Source organism: Nycticebus coucang, chromosome 1 (genome assembly GCF_027406575.1).
Source record: "Nycticebus coucang isolate mNycCou1 chromosome 1, mNycCou1.pri, whole genome shotgun sequence".
NCBI lineage: Eukaryota > Metazoa > Chordata > Mammalia > Primates > Lorisidae > Nycticebus > Nycticebus coucang.
This window is the reverse complement of record NC_069780.1, coordinates 5,004,080-5,023,647: the sequence shown is the minus strand read 5'-3', so window position 1 is coordinate 5,023,647 and position 19,568 is coordinate 5,004,080.

The window sequence follows — 19,568 nt, the reverse complement described above, 5'->3', positions numbered from 1 at the left end:
GCAGTAAAGAGGGAGGTGAAATGGCCAGCTCTCAGTTTCCCAGGGCTCAGTGCTGTGGGCCAGATTCTAAGAGAAGGATGATAAGAGGGTTCAGAGTGCCATGGTAAACAAGGATGCCCATGTGTGTAGGCCCAAGCTCTGTGGAAAGATGGAGGCCTCTCAAGGCCTTCTCAGCCGAAAATGTAATGGAAAAAAGACTCCGTGTCAAAGTGTGATTGAGCATGGGAAATAAGGCTGTCTGGGGCACTGCCCATCCCAAGGGGCCTGTGCTGTCATCTCCGCTGGTGAATGAGGCACTTGTGATTCAGAAAGATTTACAGACTTGCATGCAGATTTGAAAAGTTTCTGGTAAAGATTTTGTTTGGAGTTCAGGTAGCTGGTATACACCTATACCCATCTGTTCTTACAGGTTTTGTTTTTGTTCAAGTCCTGTTCAAGTCCCATTTTTTTTAATTTAATTTTTTAAATTGGAAAGTAAAAATTGCATATATTTATGGCATACAACATGATATTTTCATATACGATGTATGCATTGTGACTAAATCAAACATTTTCTTTTTCTTTCTTCCTACTTAGGTGAATACCAGTGGTACCTACCTGTCATCAGAATGTTTCACTTTCTCTTTGAAGGGAAAGTGAGGTCTTTACATTGGAAATTGCTTGGTCTTTTTCTAATTGGAAATTTAGAGGGTGATAGTTTACATTGATGTGACACATGATACAGATCATGAGGTTTTAGATTCAAACCTCTGGATTTCCATATACAGATTCTAGCATATACTAAGTTACTTGATATTTGAAAGCTTCAGATTTCTCATTTGGAAAGAAGAATAAAGATACCTACCTGCTCTTAAGCAGATCAAATTAGAGATGATACATAAACAAGTAGTATACAATGAATGCTCAGTAAATGGTAATTATCACTATTAACCTTGACATTACGATAGTTACACTGTACTAATCATGTTGCAGAACTACCTGACTCTTGTGAATGGAGCTTCTCACAGAGCCAGTACGGTAATCCCCTCCAATATTGTCAAGCTGTGAAATCTGCACCTACCTTATATCAAGACTGACCATTTTGAGCATTTCATGGTGCGTCACAGAGTAGCCTGGGATGTTGTCAGAGCCACATCACAATCAGCACCCACTCACGGGTCATGACATGCTGGGATTCATGTGTAAGTAGAAAACCAACCCCCTGTAAAAGTGGGATTCTTTATATACCGCATTCTGCTTGCTGTGCTGAGATGAGGAAGAGCAATTTCAAGAAACTAGAGGAGCAGCCTTTCTTTATCTTGACAAATAGTTGGTTATTTCATCTGCGTATGTGGGTAAGAGCAGCTCTGAGGGCAAATGCAACTAAACAACCACTCATTTTGTGCCTATTATATGAATCCTGATATATTTCTTATGTGCAGTGAAAATAATCTCCCTTCACTCTGCTAAAAGTGTGCTTTAGGGCCAAAAGTATAATTCCCTGTTTGTTCACATAATTGATATTGAATTTTTAAAGGTGATGCTAGGGTCTAAGAATTACATCATAATCTTTTTTTATGAGTCAACACATGGATCTTCAAATCACAATTCAGAAAGTCTCCAAATAAAGAAGTATGGAAAATCCTCAAAGAGCTAAAAGTATACCTACCATTTGATCTCAGAATCCCATTATCAGGTATCTATCCAAATGAAAAAAAAAAAATCATTTTACTAAAGGACATTTGCACTGGAATGTTTATCACAGCTCCATTCACAATTGATAAGATGTGGAATCAACCCAAGTCCCCATCAACCCATGAGTGGATTAATAAACGGTGGTATATGTATACCATGGAATACTGTTCATATTCAGCATAAAAAGTTGGAAACTTTACATCTTTTGTATTAACCTGAATGGAATTGAAGATCGTTCTCCTTAGTAAAGTATCACAAAAATGGAAAAGCAAGTATCCAATGTACTCATGTACTCAATACTAATATGAAACAGTAAATGAACAACTACACACCCATGTACAATTGAATTCAAGTGGGGGAGGGAAGTACAGGGAGAGGGAAGAAAGGACAGAGCGGGATCGGTGAGCTCCCACCTAATGGGCATGATGCGGGGTACACGGCACACCTCCTGGGTGAAGGGCTTAACCAAAACTTGGACTTACCCAACAAACAATGTCACCTAATCACTTGTACCCTCACATGAATCTGAATTTTTTTAAAGATTCATTTACCTGACTCTTCCTAGCACTGTGTTTATATCCGTCACTTGCCTCTTCTTGGAAATGCATGCTGACAGTTTGCCACGTAACTTTTTCATAGCCACGTCTCTATTTTACAGCTTTGATCTCTCTTGTTAGAATTCAGAAACAACACCTGAATAGTGTTATGAGAATTAAAGAGTTTTAATAAAAAATTCTTCTTTATTTTAAAAAGGAAATCCTCCAATATATAAGTGACATTTTTTATGTTATTAATGAATTCATTTGCACCATTTAGATGTCTATAACTTTCTACTTTTCACCTTGGAATGCATCCATGCTAAAAAAATATATAATTTCTAGTGCCTTCATAAAGAAGCCTTTACTAAGTTTGGTTTGGGCACCATGCTGTGCTAGTAAAATCAAATTACAGTTACCCTTTTAACAGGGCAGGGGTTGAGGGCACCTACCCCCACATGAAAGTCCACGTATCACCTTTGCATCCCCCAGAACTTAACTATCAGTAGCCAACTGTTGACTGGAAGTCTCACTGTTACTGTCAATTAACATTATTTTCTATGTCATGGGTATTATACACTGTATTCTTTCTTACCATAAACTAAGCTAGAGAAAATAAAATATTAAGAAAATCATAAGGGGCAGCACCTGTGGCTCAAGGAGTAAGTGTGCTGGCCTCATACCGGGGGTGGCGGGTTCAAACCCAGCCCTGGCCAAAAAATGCCCCCCCCAAAAAGAAAGAAAATCATAAGACAGAGAAAATATATTGTTGTTACATGAAAGTAGGTCATCATGACAGTCCTGGTTCTCAGTATCTTCATGCTGGGTAGGCTGAGGAGAGGGAGGGAAAGGGGGATTTGTCTTGTTGTCTCCGTGGCAGAGGCAGAGAGAAGGGAGAGGAGGCCGGAGAAATTTCTAGAAATTTCTAGTTCATCTGTTTTTTTTTTTTTTTTAAATTGTTGTAAATCTACAATTTTTCAATATATTTATTGAAGAAAATCTGCATATTACTGGAACCACGTAGTTGAAAGCCATGTTGTTCAAGGGACAAATGTACTAGTATTTTATTACACTGTTGCTTTTGCAGAGCAAGGACGGACAGACTGCTGAGGGCAGTGGATGATCATATACAATAGACACAAAGCAAACATCATATGTAATTACATTGACAAATAAAGTGGATCTTCTAGGCAGTTTATTCACTCATCGAGAATATTTTGAGACCTAGCTATTACTCCAGGCACTGGGGATAAAACTGTGAATACATTGTAATGCCTTTGTTTTAAGGAATTTACATTCTATTAAGGGAAACAAGAATACAGAAAACATTTCCGTTAGTAAGGAAATCAAATACACAAAATGGAGAACTTGGGATGGGGAGGAGCATCGTGCAAAGCGCAAGACGGCCAGGGTCCCTTGACATGTGGTCTCTGAAGGAGAAAGACGGCAGGGCAGAGTGGAGAGGGGCGGCCTACTTAAAGTGGGGAGCATCGGAGGTGCAGAGAGGCCCGCACAGCAGGAAACAGGAATGCTGAGCAGCTGTGGGCCTGGAACTGGGCCTCAAAAATGTGAAGGATTTTACAGCCTTGTAGAGTTCATTTCTGGAACATTCCCCCCCCCCACCCCCCCCCCCCCCCCCGCTGCTAGACAAAAGCTTTCTTGAGCTTTTAAAGGAGTGGGCTGATCAAAATCAACAGATAAACATTTTCAAAATGGACATTCCATTCTCCTCTGTTCATTCAGTAAGGCTAGGGGTAGGGTGTGTGTGTGTGTGTTTAAAGAACTCTGAAGAAAATTCTGATTTGCACCCCCGATTAAGGATTGCTCTAGGAAGGGACACCGCCTCTGTGTTCAGAGAGTCTGTGAGCTGGTGGGGCCGCCCATGCACCTCCATGGAGGTTTTGTCGGAAAGGTGAGGGGTGGAGAAATTAATTTCAGTAGGAAGCCTAGGTTGGTTGAGGACGATAAAGATGTTTATCTTACGCCTAAGCAACTGGGATTGCAAAATGGTTCAATTACTATTCCCTTAAATAGGGAACTACTCTAGTGTACTTGCAGCGCCTGTGGCTCAAAGGAGTGGGGCGCTGGCCCCATATGCCAGAGGTGGCGGGTTCAAACCCAGCCCTGGCCAAAACTGCATTAAAAAAAAAAAGTTTGGATACATTAAAAAGAAAAAAGCCAATTTGCACATGGTACTTCGGGAACCAATTTGTCACATAAACGCAGTCACATCCATACTAAATTTCAGTATTGCTCTCAGAATCGGAATGCCCCAGAAGAACTTGGAATCTGAAATAAAAATTTGAGCAAATTTTGCACAAAATCCCAATGCTGCTTTGGGGTCTGAATGCCCAGCACTGTGTTCGTGTGTTTCTGTTTCTCCAGCTCTGGGCCCTGCCGCAGGCCATGTCTGGTTCCTCATCAGAACCTGTAGTGAAAGCATCTCATGCGAATTTTGCTGCTAATTTTATGCTTTTGTGCCTGTTTGTGTGTGTGTTTTTTTTTTTTTAATAATAACAACTAAGTGTATTTGCCATGGGTCCTAAAAAGTGTAGTGAGGAAAATAAGAGTAAGAGGAAAGCTGTTAGAGCCACAAGGCAAGTTAAGAAAGATCTTATCGCTGAGCATGAAAGCAGGACCCGTGGCTGACCTTGCTACCTAAATCCACTGTGTGCGCAATTTTGAAAAATAAAAACACTATCAAGGCAGCTGATGTGGTGAAAGGGGTTACAACGCTGATCTCTAAGAGACTGAAAAGTATGGAAGAAATGGAAAAACTCCTTTTAGTCTGGATAAATGAGAAACAGCTGGCTGGTGATGTGATTTCTGAGATGCTAATCTGTAACAAAGCCAAGGTCCTCAGGATGATTTAGGGAAAGGCGCGCCTGATATGAGGGCTCAAAAAGAGGAGTCTAAAGTCAGTGGGGGTGGTTGGAGAACTTTAAGAACAGGACTGGGAACCATAGTGGTGGTGTGTGTGCAGAGAAGCTGCCAGTTCTAATTCTGAAGCAGCGGAAAAGTTCGTAAAGGAGATTAAGGAATTTGTTAACAGCGAGGGGTATGTTTTGAACCAAGTGTTCAATTGTGGTAAAACAGACCTTTATATTTTTAGGTTTTTATATTTTTAATATTATTAACTTGCATTTTTATTTAAATATTATTTGTTAATATTTTACCTTAAAACCCAGTGTATTGAAAATTCAAGTTTGTGGGACCCAGGAACAGATTAACCCAGTTTCTATTATTTTAAAGGGGAAAATTTGTCTTGGAACTTGAACAAGGTTCTGGAACAGATTAAGTTCAGATTTCAAAGTATCACTGTATTGTGAATCCTCACTAATTCAATTCTGAATATAAGGTCAGAAAACAGGGTGTCTGTAACCATTTTACACTGAATTAGAAAGTATTAAACTTTTAGTCTGTTATTAGTTTTTATTATTTTACAATTCAGGATAAGGTTTGGCATTGTATTTTGGGGGGGAAATAAAATATTAAAGTCATGTAATTGAAGTAGTCAGAGTCTAGTAGAAGGTTTTTATGGATGGAGAGTTATATACATTAAATAATGATGTTCTTGGGCAGTGCCTGTGGCTCAAAGGAGTAGGGCGCCGGCCCCATATACCGGAGGTGATGGGTTCAAACCCAGCCATGGCCAAAAACTGCAAAATAATAATAATAATAATATTCCTGATTTTTTTATTGTTTCTAAAAATCAGTTTATATGAGGTCTGACAATTAAGTTTACATACACATCCCAGAAAAAATACAACATACCTCATTGCTGAATATCACTATGGTCACCTTTGAAGTACTCTCCTTGGGAGCTATGCACCAATGCCTGAGCCTAGTCCACCTTCCAAAGCAGTTCTGGAATGGCCATCAGAGCTGTTATATTAACCTCGATGTCCTAAATGTCATCAAAATGTCTTCCTTTCTATATTTCCTTTGTCTTTAGGCAAAGAAAAAAGTTATTGGGGGTCAGAAGAGGTGAGTAGGGAGGGTGTTCTAATACAGTTATTTGTTTACTGGCTAAGAATTCCCTCACAGACAGTGCTGTGTGAGCTGGTGCATTGTCATGAGGCAAAAGCCGTGAGTTATTGGCCAAGATTTTCAGTTAAGACTTTCCTAAGAGTTTATTGATGTTTACTTGATCTGCTGTGTTTCTTACAGTCAGCTGAGGATTTTGAAGCATAATTCAATGAATTTTCATGATGTTTTCATCAGTTCAACTCATTACTGGCCGCTCTGACCTCTCCTCATCAGTGACACTTTCTTTCCCTTCAGCAAAACGTTTAGTCCATTTATAATTTATACACTGCCATTTCCTTTCATGGATCCTCCGCATAAACATGGACTAATATGCCCCTGGTTTCACTTCTGCTCTTGGCAGGCTTAACAAAATGTAATGTTTGTTGCTCTAATTGAAGCTCTGACATTATTGAGACAACACACAGTCAACAACAATAATGAACACTGCTCAGCAGGATACCACCACACACTGACGTGAGCACAGCCGTGAGACACTGATCTGCCAAGGTCATGAAACTTTACAGAGACATGCACGGTGGTAAGTCACAGACTTAATTGCCAGACCTTGTATGTGCTTAACATTTCTTTAATGAATTTCTACACTTTTCTTTTTTTTTTATTTTACATTATATTTTACATTTTATCACTTCAGTTATCGTACATCCAAATATCATATGATGGCCAGTTTTTTTATGGTTGTCAAATACTTCGATAACCTTTTTGTTATTTAGAAACTGACAACAGATGCATACTTCCAAGAACCATATGACAGTATTGTTAATGATTCATATGATGGATTTCTGTTATGAGTTTAGGTAATCTCTTTAAATGCACATGAATTTTTTAGCAAAGCTAGATTTAGCTGTGTTTTCTCATGAACATGACAGGCATTTGTTTTGGAGTTAATGGGAATAGCTTCCCTGTAATATCACAAATGAAAAAAATAATAATAGGTTGTATATAAAACTGCAAAGTCTGTCCTAGGCAGGAGGAGGTTAGACCGCAGAGGAGCTGGCCTTTATGCTTTATGCTTCCCAGGTCTCTTGAGCATGTGCACGGAAATTATCTGGCCAGAATAAGAAAAAGTATTTGTTCGTTAATGAGAAACAACATAGATACTCGTAGAACTTGTAATTCTAGTTATATGAGGAATTGTAAGTCTAGTTATAAATTTCTTAACCATCAAGCACATTCCTCAGTATCCTTCCTGAAATCAATAGTTTTGTCATAAACTTCCATTTGTGTAATGCCAGATGATTTTGCCATTTGCAGTATGTGTAACTTCACTCTTATGTTTCTCTCCTTACATAACAATGGTAAGTATCATTAGTTTGTGTCACTTTTGAAGATATCAAGCACTTTAATTGGACACTTTTAATATCAAGTTGCTAGAACCTTTGAGATTCTCTAGCTCTGCCTTGTGTGAATTTTAGCTTTCCAATAATGAAACTGGCCTGAGCCAGTTCTGATGCCTGGTAGGGGAGTGCTACCTAAAAGATAAGGAAAAATTATAAAGGATTTTGTAAAAGAAATTTAAATGTGAGTAAATGTTTCTACCTCAAAATAGTATTTAGTAGAATTCATATATTTATTGAAAAATAAAAGAAAAATAGAAAAATTAGAAGTTTGGAAGACATATTTTGCCAAGAATACATTTTTGAAAACGTTTATGTAGTTTGTACTTTCAAGAGTTATTTTAGCTATCAGATAGCTAAGAATATAATAACAAGTACAAATTCTATATTAAATGTTATGTTGCTAAATCTGCCCAATTTGGAGATATCCATATTCTAAGATTTGCAGGTATACTTTGTTTTTATTTTCCTCAAACAATTTTGTAATCTGTATAAAATTATTAGCTTCCATGGGATTTTCCTGGGAAACACTAAATGTATCTTTGTTTCTGTCTTCATAGATTTTTTGTGGGGTGGGGTGAGGTAATGCATACACATACACACAGGAAGAAAGAAAAAGGAACAGATAAGAGCAAGTCTACATTTTTTGATATTTTTTTTTACCTTTTAAACAAAATAATTTTATTTGGCTTATGGTTCTGAAGACTGGGAGGTCCAAGAGCGCAGTGCTAACATCTGGTGAGGGTGTGACAGACAGCGTCACAGAGCGAGAACCCACAAGACAAAGAAAGTAGTGACGAAACTTGCTTTTATAACAAACCTACTTTTGAGATACCTAACCCACTCCTGTGATAAAGGGATTATTCTACCTCTCAAAGGTCCCACATCAATTAAATCTCCCCATGAATTTTCAAGGGAATAAGTATTCAAACCATAGCTTTCCTCACCTGGCCCACAAAACTTACATTTCTCTCAGGTAAAGAATACACCTCATCCCATTAGCCCCAGAGGTCTTAACTTGTTTCAGCACCAGCTCAAAAGTCCAAAGTCTCACCTAAATTAGATATAGTGAGATTAAGAGTACGATTCACCCTGAGACAAATTCTCTCCACTGGCGATTCTGTGAAACTAAAACATGCTATCTAATTCCAAATTGACATTCTCATTTAAAAAATAGGCAATAAATGATGGATAGCTGGGCAGAAATAAGTTCACCATTCAACAGGTAAAATACCACTAATCTTAAAGTTGGAGACTGATCTTCTTTGACTCCACTTTTAAGAGTAAAACAAAGAAATAGGCTCGGTGTCCATAGCTCCGTGGTTGGGGTGCCAGTCACATGCACAGACGCTGTTTGGGTTCGAACCTGGCCTGGACCTGCTAAACAACAATGACAACAACAACAAAATAGCTAGGTGTTGTGGCAGGCACCTGTAGTCCCTGCTACTGAAAGGCTAAAGCAAGAGAATCGCTTAAATGCAAGAGTTTGAGGTTGCTGTGAGCTGTGATGCCACAGCACTTTACCCAGGGTGACATAGTGAGACTCTGTCTCAAAAAAAGGAAAAAAAAAAAAAAAAAACCAAAGAAATAAAGTTACATACAGGTATATATACTGACATTAAAGAAGTTTGTGATACTTATGTAATAAATTAACAAAAATGTGTATACTATAAATCACTTTGAATAACATTTATGAAGATTTATATATGTATAAATATGTATCTATGGATATACATGTATAGAGAAATTCTTAAACGATATATAAAAGGTTAATATTTATCTTTTTTGGTTGAGGAATTACTTGCTTGCCTGTATGTCCTAATACATGCACAAAGATCATGTATTACTTCTACTTTTTTAGATTAATCCCAAACTATGCAAGATCACCTCCCAAGTAAACTGGTTTGATGTGATTTCTATAATTGATTACATCATTTTTTTCCAGTTTTGAAAGAAAATGGTCTCTTGAGCTGTCTGCTTTCCCCTACCCTTTCCTAGGCTTGTACAGCCTAAGAGTCTGTGCTGTCCGTCCCTCTGCTCTGCCGTGAGAAGATAAAGGGAGGTGCCAAGGCGACAGGGCCTGAGTGTGAGACTGCCTGGTCCAGCTCAGCTCTTTCTCTGACCAACCAGAGCAAAGTAAACACTTTGTGGTTCCCGTTCTTTCATCTCTAAAGTGGGAAATGACGGTCATAATAGTACTGCAAGCATAGAGTTCTTCTGAGGTTTAAATACAATGTTACACGTAAAACACTTGGAACAGTATCTGACCTTTCATAATGACTCAAAGTATCTTAAGTATTTTCATTATTAATAATACCAAAATCATTGAAGAAACTATTAGGGATTCCAATGAACATTTTTCTTATGTGTGTTTGTAGAATGAGTTAAAAAAGTAAATACTGTTATAACTGATTTCATGAGTTGGGAACCTCTGCTTACAGTGACAGACAAGCCTGTAAGAATTCAAAACTTTCTTAGAACAATGAAGGTGACAAGTGAGCCTGTTCTTAAGGTCCTTTTTCAAATAGCTTGCATTGCTGACTTCAGACGTGATCCTTTCAGAGTATCCCTTCTTGTTGAACATCTAAACTCTGCACACAAAGATCTTCTCACCCCTACTATTTTTAGCTGTGCACTGTTTTCCTGTTGTGTGGTGTCTGCATACCATAACTTGCTGTGGCATCAGGCCATCTCTGATACGAACGCATAGCAGAGTAGGGAAATTTCTTTTCCCCCATTAACCCTGTTGACATGGAAGTAGAAGGGAGAGCTGGTTTCTAGATACTAATTACCCCATCAATAATCACGTAGTAAATTCTGGTTGGCATCCTTTTCTACCTCTTTCCTTAGTAGCAGACCCTGGTTTTATTCAGCCTGGCAATGTGCCCAGCTGACATATAACATCGCCCAGGATTCTTTGAAGATAATGGTGGCCACATAACTGAATTCTGCTAGTTAGGTCTTGCAAACTGAAAGCGGAAGTGATGTGTAGCACTTCCTGGAAGGCTCCCTGAAGGCAGCTAACAAATGTGGGAGGCCCTTTCCTATCACCCTTCCCCATTTGCTTCTTCAGGCTGCCTGGAATGCAGGCATCAGGCTGCCTCTCTGAGGGTCATACTAGACCCCAAGTCTGGAAGACAGGTACCGGGAGGTGGCCAAGATGGAGCAATGACACAGAGTCTGCACTTTTCCTTTTTAGACTCCTTTATGTAAGAGAGGCAGAGTTCCACCCTAGCTAAGCCACTATTGTCTCAGGGTTCTGCTTTGTGCAGCTGAGCCCATCCAGATGATCCAGTAACAGTAAAGCCTGCTGTATCCGTTGTGAGATCCCTTCTATGTCAATGTCCTCTAGCCCGGTCTGAGACCATTAGGCACACGGCCAGCTAGTCGCAGCAAAAGAGAACATACTCCAGGGGAGCCGTGGGTGTCTTTGAAGAATGTGCCGGAAAGGACAAAGAGGACAGGCTTGGTCAGGTGTTTAGGGGGGAGGGTTTAAGGAAATGGGTTTTGCTCTGGATTGGATGCTGTCATGGGTATCTTAATAAATCGTTTGTAGAGGGAAAGGCTAAACTGTAATTATTAATGAATCAGCAGTTACTCACATTAGTCAGGATGGGGGATGTTTGGTGATGCTGCAGCTTAGGCAATCTTCATGTTTTCAGTTCAGAAAGGACTAGGAAATGGTCTTTCTTTTGACTTCATACCTCATGGCGACATAGTGGCCTTGATTGATGTTAATAGTCTGTGAAATTGTTCCTGTTTAACAGAAAAACATCAAGGCCTAAGTAACAGTATCAGACCAGCTCCTGGATGGCAGGAGCTGCTATTTTCTTTGTCACCTGTAACAGCACCTGGTACATGATAGGGGCTGAATTAACACTGGTTGAATGGATTGAATAAAACAACAAGTATTTAGTAAATAAACCACAAATATGGAGTTCTTATCTTTATTTCACAGTTGCCAACATGATCTTTGAAGGAATTTATGTCATTTTAAAACTATATAGATATTAGGTTAACGTGATTAGTAAAGCTCAGTGAAAGGGATATTCGAAAAGCTACTGAGAATGAGAATTAATTGCTTCCAACATGGACAATTTGTAACAATGGAGGCAAGGATGAATTTTATTCATCTGTTCATTGCCCTTAATTTCTAGCACAACTTTATGTACATTCAATGTACTCAGTAAATAATATTATTTCTCTTTCTATGCAGAACTTGACATATAAATATAAATCTATTAAGTATTTCCTATAATAAGAAGAAAAAAGTCATAATTTACTGTTCTCTGAAATCGTTTGGATTTATATTTCATTTATAGGAAGAGGTACCTCTGACTAGAAAGAGTTTCCTTTAAGTAGTAAATATTATCATGTAATTTAGATAACATTTCTTAAGGCACTTCATAGATTTCACTTCATATGATACTCATAAAACCCTAAATAAATATGATAATCCACATGTAATAGACGAGGAAATAAGGAGATCAATTAATTTGTTGTAGGCAAATTACAACAATTTGGTGAGAGGTAGGATCCAAACCCAGGTCTCTTTGACCCAAATCCCATGTACATTCAAACACTATGACCTACAGTCACTAGCCTAGGTATACAGAAAGTGCTCAAAATGCTTTTAAAATGGGAATTAGCTGCTTGAAAAGTGAAGTACTGATGATACCATAGGGAGAAAGAACCTGGAAATAAACACCCCCTGAGTTTTCATAACAGGGTAGACCTGTGAAGTCATTCCAGAAGTCCGGAACTGCCCCCAGGCCTGTAACACATCGACTACTTCAATAAAACTAAAGGACGGGGCAGGTATGGTGGCTCATGCCTATAATTTCAGCATTTTGGGAGGCCTGGGTGGGAGCTTTGCTTCAGTGAGACCAAATCTGCACAAAAGTAAGAAATATTAGGCGGGTGTAGGGGCGCGTGCCTGTAGTGCCGGTGACGGGGAAGGTTGAGAAGGAGTCCAAGGCAGTAGTTGGCCGTGATCACACCACTGTGCTCCAGCCTGAGCAACAGAGCAACTCTGTCTTAGAAAACTAAAGCACAAATGGGACAGAAGGGATATTTAGGAAGGCTAAAGTTGGCTCTGTCCATCTGGACAGATTTTTAATAAGGGTCTTCTCTGACCCACGGAGTCTGTTTCTTTTCTATTGGTAGCTGACACATCATTATTGAAGAGATGGGTTTACCCAGTCCTACTCATCCAAGGCCCACTGAAGCTTTTTGGTTAGAATTTGCCCTATTTGTAGTTGTCCAAGGATAGTGCAGGCTGGATGCCATTCTATGCCCAGTCCCCTCGCAGTCTTAATTCTCACCATGAATCACAAAGCCGGCCTTGTGGATTTATACTTCTGTCTGTGCACGTCTCGTGAGACCATCCCCCTAAGTCAGCTTCACTCTCCAGGAACGGCCAGGATGGGGCCCTGAGCCTACTGGTCATTCATTCATTCCCTCATTCATTCACCCATCAAGTATTTTTCAGCATCTGTTATATCCCAGGCACTCGGTTAGGCCCCAGGAATACAAAATGAACAAGAGAAGAACAGAGAATTCCATTAAACAGTTGGCAGAGCAGAAATAGTTACAGATGAGAGGCAGACAATTACAATGCATTGCGATTAAATGACATGATACCAAGGAAATGGCGTGGTGAGCCATTTCTGAGCCTTACACAGTGGAGGCATATAGCCGAGAATTGGGAGATTCAGCAGGGCTGCCTAGGAGAAATGACATGTGGGAAGGGTGAATTGAACTAGTTAGATGAGGACCAGGTGCCCTTATATATAAAGTTATCAGGAGTGGGGGCAGGGAGGGTGCTAGTGTTCTAGGCAAAGGATATATAGCATTTGCCAAGGCCAAGGACGAGCTGCTGTGGGAGCTCTGTCTACAGCTGGCTGGGCCTCCATTAGCAGGCTCACAAAGTTAAGGTGAGGTGGATTTCAAAACATATCTGATGTGTCATCCTTATAACAACAAACACTTTTCTTCCATGACCTCTTTTCTCTATCATGAGCCACATAAACAGACAGCAGGCAGATCCCGGGCAGGCCGCTGCTCCTCTGAGTTGGCTGCACTGTGAGCTCAGCTTGCTCTATTTCCTCAAGTTTAGAGAAAAGACTGTGAACTATTAAATATGAGGCCTTACCATGTAGCACCAAGGAGTTCTCAAAATGTGTACCTTTTGCAAATTATACACATTTGAGGGATTTGGAGACTGTTGTTAGAAGCTTCTGATATTAATCTGTAGAATTCAAGAAATGATTTTTCTGTGTAAGTGGGAGAGAACATGCTTAAAGATTTCAAAATGAAAAGGAAAAAATTTAGTATAGAATAAAAGACTGTCTAGGGCTGTTCAGAAGATTGACAGGAGCTCTTGTGTTTGATAGCTTAGTTAATCATCCTGGGTGAATCTGCTATCTATGCGACCCAGGGAATGTCCATGGCCCAGCAGGACAACCCGCGTGGGGTTAACGGGGTAGACCAACACCTGTTAAGTCACTGACGTCTTGACTTGAAGCAACCATGTCTTTTTAAAGGACATTTTCCCTCAATGTCTTATATGCTCAAAATGTCTAAAGTCTATCTTGGAAAAAAAATTCTTACAAAAGAAAGAGCTTTAATAAAATACCAAAATACTCCCATAGAAGTGAGTATTAAAATTCTTTTGGGAGTCAGTCTTGACAGAAGCAGTGGGGCTTTCAGGAACATCGTGCTAGGCTCAGTCAGGAGCATTGACGGAAAGGCTGTACAGCCCACAGTGTTCCTCCACGATGAATTCTCTGAAGACCATAAATATCACTGGCTCTGCCACTGCCTGCCCAGCCCCTGTGATCTCCTGGAAGGTCCTTGAATCAGGGATTGAAAATAGTACTGAGGTTCTGTTTCACCCAAATGGGACCATGTCTGTCACCAGTGTCCTTCACATCAAAGACCCCAAGACTCAGGTGGGGAAGGAGGTAGTCTGCCAGGTGCTGCACCTCGGGACCGTGATCAAGTCCAGGCAAACTGTCAGCAAAGACTATTGGCCTTTAGTTCCTCTATTGCTAAGCGTTGTTTCCCGGTAATTCTTCTGGTCTTAATCTCAATTTTATTATACTGGAAACATCCCTGGAGTCAGGACTGAGCCCTAGACGAGTCACATAGAATGCTGGAAGTTATTCCCTGGTCTACTGGAATTTGACGCAAGAGGAAATCAGCAGGAAAATGGGCCATTCACGAAAGGACCTGAAAAAGCGAGAGAGGTGGGAGGGAAAGGCTTAAGAATCCCACGACTTTCCACTGCCATCTAAGCTGCTTACTGTTTGAGTTCTAAGAGGAAGTCATCTTACCTCACAGGTCTGTTGTAGGACTTGATTTTGTAAAGCAATGCAGTGTTGTGCTATGGAAAGGGCACTGGACTTAGATTCAAGAGCACTGAGCTCACAGGCCGACTTGGGCTCCTGCTGGTGGGGACCCTGTGTAGGTCACTTCACCTCAAGGAGCTCCCACATCCTCATCTGAGTATAAAGGAATCGGACCAGACTATTTGCCCTTCAGCTGTAAAAACTGATACATTCCAGGAAAAAAAAAAAAAAAGAATAAGCAAAGGGAAAAAAGTGAAAAAGAGAGAGAAGAAAGAATACGGAAAGGTCCAAAGAACTTTTCAAAGACAACTTTTTGCCTTTCTGTGTCAGGGGTCCTCAAACTGCGGCCGGCGGGCCACATGAGGCAGTGTGATTGTATTTGTTCCCATTTTGTTTTTTTACTTCAAAATAAGATATATGCAGTGTGCATAGGAATTTGTTCATAGGCTTTTTTTAAACTATAGTCCGGCCCTCCAACGGTCTGAGGGACAGTGAACTGGCCCCCGGCTAGATGTTTCGTCTCCTCTTGTTCTCAGGCCTGTGATCCTGCTTTTCTATCATTCTCCAGCTCATCCACTACCTGCTGCTGTTGGGCTAATAGCTGGCCGCGTTAGAACCTTTGCTTTCGCTGCTAATCTTTCAGATGCTTCTATGAGGTTTAATACAACAAAAGTAGAACTGAGTTTATTGTGAAATAACGTTGTCAATCTTAACTTATTCCTTTGACTTATCTATTTTTATAGCAGGGTAAATATTGTTAGACAATGGTGGACTTTTTTTTTTTTTTTTTTAAAGCATGCTTTCGCTGTCTATTTGCCTTATAATATGAACCAACCCTGTTTTAGGTCATTCTGAATTCAGCCTAGTATAATGAAAATATATTATGAAAACAGTCATTCAGGAGATGTCCGGTATAACAGTCAGCCAAATGACATGCTTTGTTTCTGCTGCTTTCTTTTTCCATGAGCTAATTTTTCACAATAGCAGAGGAGGTAACTCTGAGCATACGGTCCCTTTGTTCTAAGGATATTGTCGGACTAGTGGAACAATATTGCATCCTAAATAACCATGAGACTAAATTAGTCACTTCTCCCTTATCTTTTGCTTCGTTTATCTCTATCCAGTGACCTAGGAATTAAAACATAAGCTGCTTTCACTGTTGAACTGAAAATATTTATATATTTAGTAAAGATTCATGTGTTATTTAATTCTTTATTATTTCTTACAGTTGCAGTAAAATTCTGAACATTAAAAGTGTTAAATCTAAAAAAAAATGCTTTTGGAAACACTAGTGAATAGAAATAAGTGACTGAACTACAGAGTTGAATCCACATTGTTTTGTTGTTAAATTTTCAAATTAATTATTGGATATGATTAAATAAAAAGAAATCAAGGGTAAAGATGTACATACATTAACTTCTAGAGGTCTCCTGCCTCCCCCAGCACTTTCTCAGTGTCACTTTCTGGATGTGGTCACTGATAATCTTTGGCTACAGCTTTTCGGATGGCTGTTATAACATTCTATGATACTGTGTTAGCTCTACCCTTAAATGATCATTTTTGGACATTATTTAGTTCCCTTTACGGAAAAAAATAATGCAATACCCAAAACTATCTCCCAACTCCATTCAGTTACCAATATTTTGTACATTATAATTTTATTCTTCTGTATTCAGTTGACTTTATGATTTAAAACAACATATTTATGACAGGTTTTGAATGTATTAACTTTACATAGAAGAATGCTGACTCTATCTTAAGAGAAAATTGAAATAAATGCCTTTTTTATTTTTGACTTCTTCACTTTTCGTTTCTTAATTCTTAATCTCCTTCTAATGATTAAATTAGACTACATTAACATCACCCTATTTTATAACTTTGACATTCTATTCTGTTACAAAAATTGGCATTATTTATGCTTTTTATATAGATTGTTTAAAATATAAAATGAACATGCAGCATTTGCAACATTAGAGAACCAAGCAAACATTGTAACATCTGTGGAAGAAGAAATGTCATTTAAAATTTGCTGTTCGAAAGAAAATCCTCAGAGCCCCTCTGAGCATCAGTGGAACTCCCAGTGTCCCCGTCGAGTCCCTTACTGTCTGCTGCTGTTTCTTGTACAGGTGTCCTTACTTTTCGTGTTCTTCCTTTTAGTTTTGTCTCTCTCTAGAATACAGAATCCCCTCTAATAAACTCTGTAACTTAACGTGTGTGAGCTGTTGAGTCCCTGCACATTTTAACATGTCTTCATCTTCTGTGGCATATGATTGACAGTTTGGCTGTGCATCAAATTCTGTTTCAGCGTAACTCCACTCAGGACAGTCTCGTCTCGTCATGACTTCCTTGCTCTCCAATCTTAAGTCTTCCTGAGAATCCAGGATCCTAAGTCTGACTCACTTTTTTTTTTTTTTTTTTTTTTGCAGTTTTTGGCTGGGGCTGGCTTTGAACCCATCACCTCCGGCATATGGGGCCCGGAGCCCTACACCTTTGAGCCACAGGCGCCGCCCTCACTTTTTTTAGGATATCTTCCATTTTATCTTTTGTAAAGCTTTTAAGATTTTCTCTTAAGGCATATGGTTATGAATTTTAGATACTTTTTTAAAACCTACAATATCTGTATGCTATTCTAATATGCTTTTTTAACACTTTTGGGCAAAAGCAAATTTTGGTTTTTCAGTTGTTAGAAATGGTAACTGATTTCAGTAAAGTGAATGAAAATGCTTAATAATTCGTTTAAACGCAAAAGAGCAGAATTAAAAAATTCTTCGATGTATCTTTAAATGGGAAATCTGTTATGATGTGATTTTTTCATTTTTAATCATCAAATATTATATTATAGTCTACATAATTATATTATATTATCTTATAATCAAATAATATTATATTCTACATAATTTTTTCATTTTTAATCATCAAATATTCTACATAGTCAATAGCATGTTTATGTGCAGTAATTATATAGCACAAGTGTTAAAAAAAGAAAGAACACTTGTGTGTTAATTGTTCTCTAGTTTCGATATAGTTGATTGTTATCTGCATATGGTCAGGAAATACTTGGGATAGATTCCTAAACAGATGTAAACATTGTTTTCCCAAATGATTTCTATTTAAACCACTGACTATTGCATTTACTGTTTTCTCCAACATGTCTCTTAATGAATTTCCAGCACAGAGCTTTCATTGACTCCAACAGGAACTCAGCAGTGAGGAGCTATGTGGGACACAGAGAGGTCCAGACTGCTTTCTATAAACACACTGCATACTTCGTCTGAGTCATAACTGTTTTGTTGACTGTTTACTTTCCCTGTTGTCAGCACTATACAACTAACACCAACAACTTGGAAGTGAGCTACACGCTATTCTTAGTTTATTACAACCAGCTCTTGATAACGTGGGGCCTCGCTATGTACTCGATGGACTGGTTTCGTTTCCTACTGTGGCCTGGGATGGGGCCTTGTGCCAGAGCATTAAACCTTCAAAATTAGAACTTTGATGATAATGTCAAAACTTGGATAAGACAACAGTAAGTCTGCAGGTGATATATCTGCTTCACTTGCATTAGGAGAAGTGACCACAGACTTCTATGACCTCTAGGATATCTTCTAACTCCAAAATTCTTTATTATTATTAGACAGGAAGCTTAACCTTTTGGCTAAAGTGATGATGAGATGGTTATTAAAAGTAAAAAAAAAGAAATATTCATTCTCAGGGAGGATCTAGGTCAGAAGAGCTTGTGTTCTTTATTTTTCTTTCATTTATGTATTTATCTGAAATAATTTAGGATAGTGAAATAAGCATTAAATGATGTGAGCATATTGGGTAGTAGATAAGAGCCAGGTGTTTCAAGTAGGACCGTCTGGATTCAAATCTTATTTTTCCTAATTATTACATAGATGACTTCAAGAAATTACTTAACCTTTGATTACCTCCGTTTATTTGCAAAATGCGGTTGTTATTGTGATTTGATAGGCTGTTGTGAAGATTACAAAAAATAACTCCTGCAAAGTAGGGTAATTGTAAGCACTCATCCCCTTTTTTCCCTATCGGATGTTTTGATTACCCTTATTTTGCTCAGGTTATTCCACTGAACTGTTTGAAGTTTTTAATAAGTTGAATGTACATCTACCTTATGATCCAGTAATTAATTCCACTCCAGTGCATTTACCGAGGAGCATTACCAGGTCCTTACTTAACAGTCTTATTCATAATTGCCCCAAACTGGAAACCACCCAAATGTCCATCAGCAGAAGAACAGATAAACAAATTATAGTGTACTTGTATAGGGTAATACTACTGAGTAAGAAAAAAGTGATGTATGCAACAACATGACTCAAAAGCAGCAAGACACGGAAGTGTAAAGGGAAGCATTAAACAGAAGCAGCAAGACGCGAAAGCATAAACACCGTATTTCTCAATTATACAAAGTTCAAGAAAATACAAAATGCACCTGTAATGGCAGAAATCAGGAAGTGGCTGCTCTGGGGGCTGGAGGAAGAAGGACTTGGCTAGAAAGGGGCCTGGTAAGACTTTCTCAGGTGCTGTGACAGTACTTTAGATCTAGTGGTTATACTGACATATTGGGACATTTATGTATGTATTTATTTTTTGTCCAGACAGAA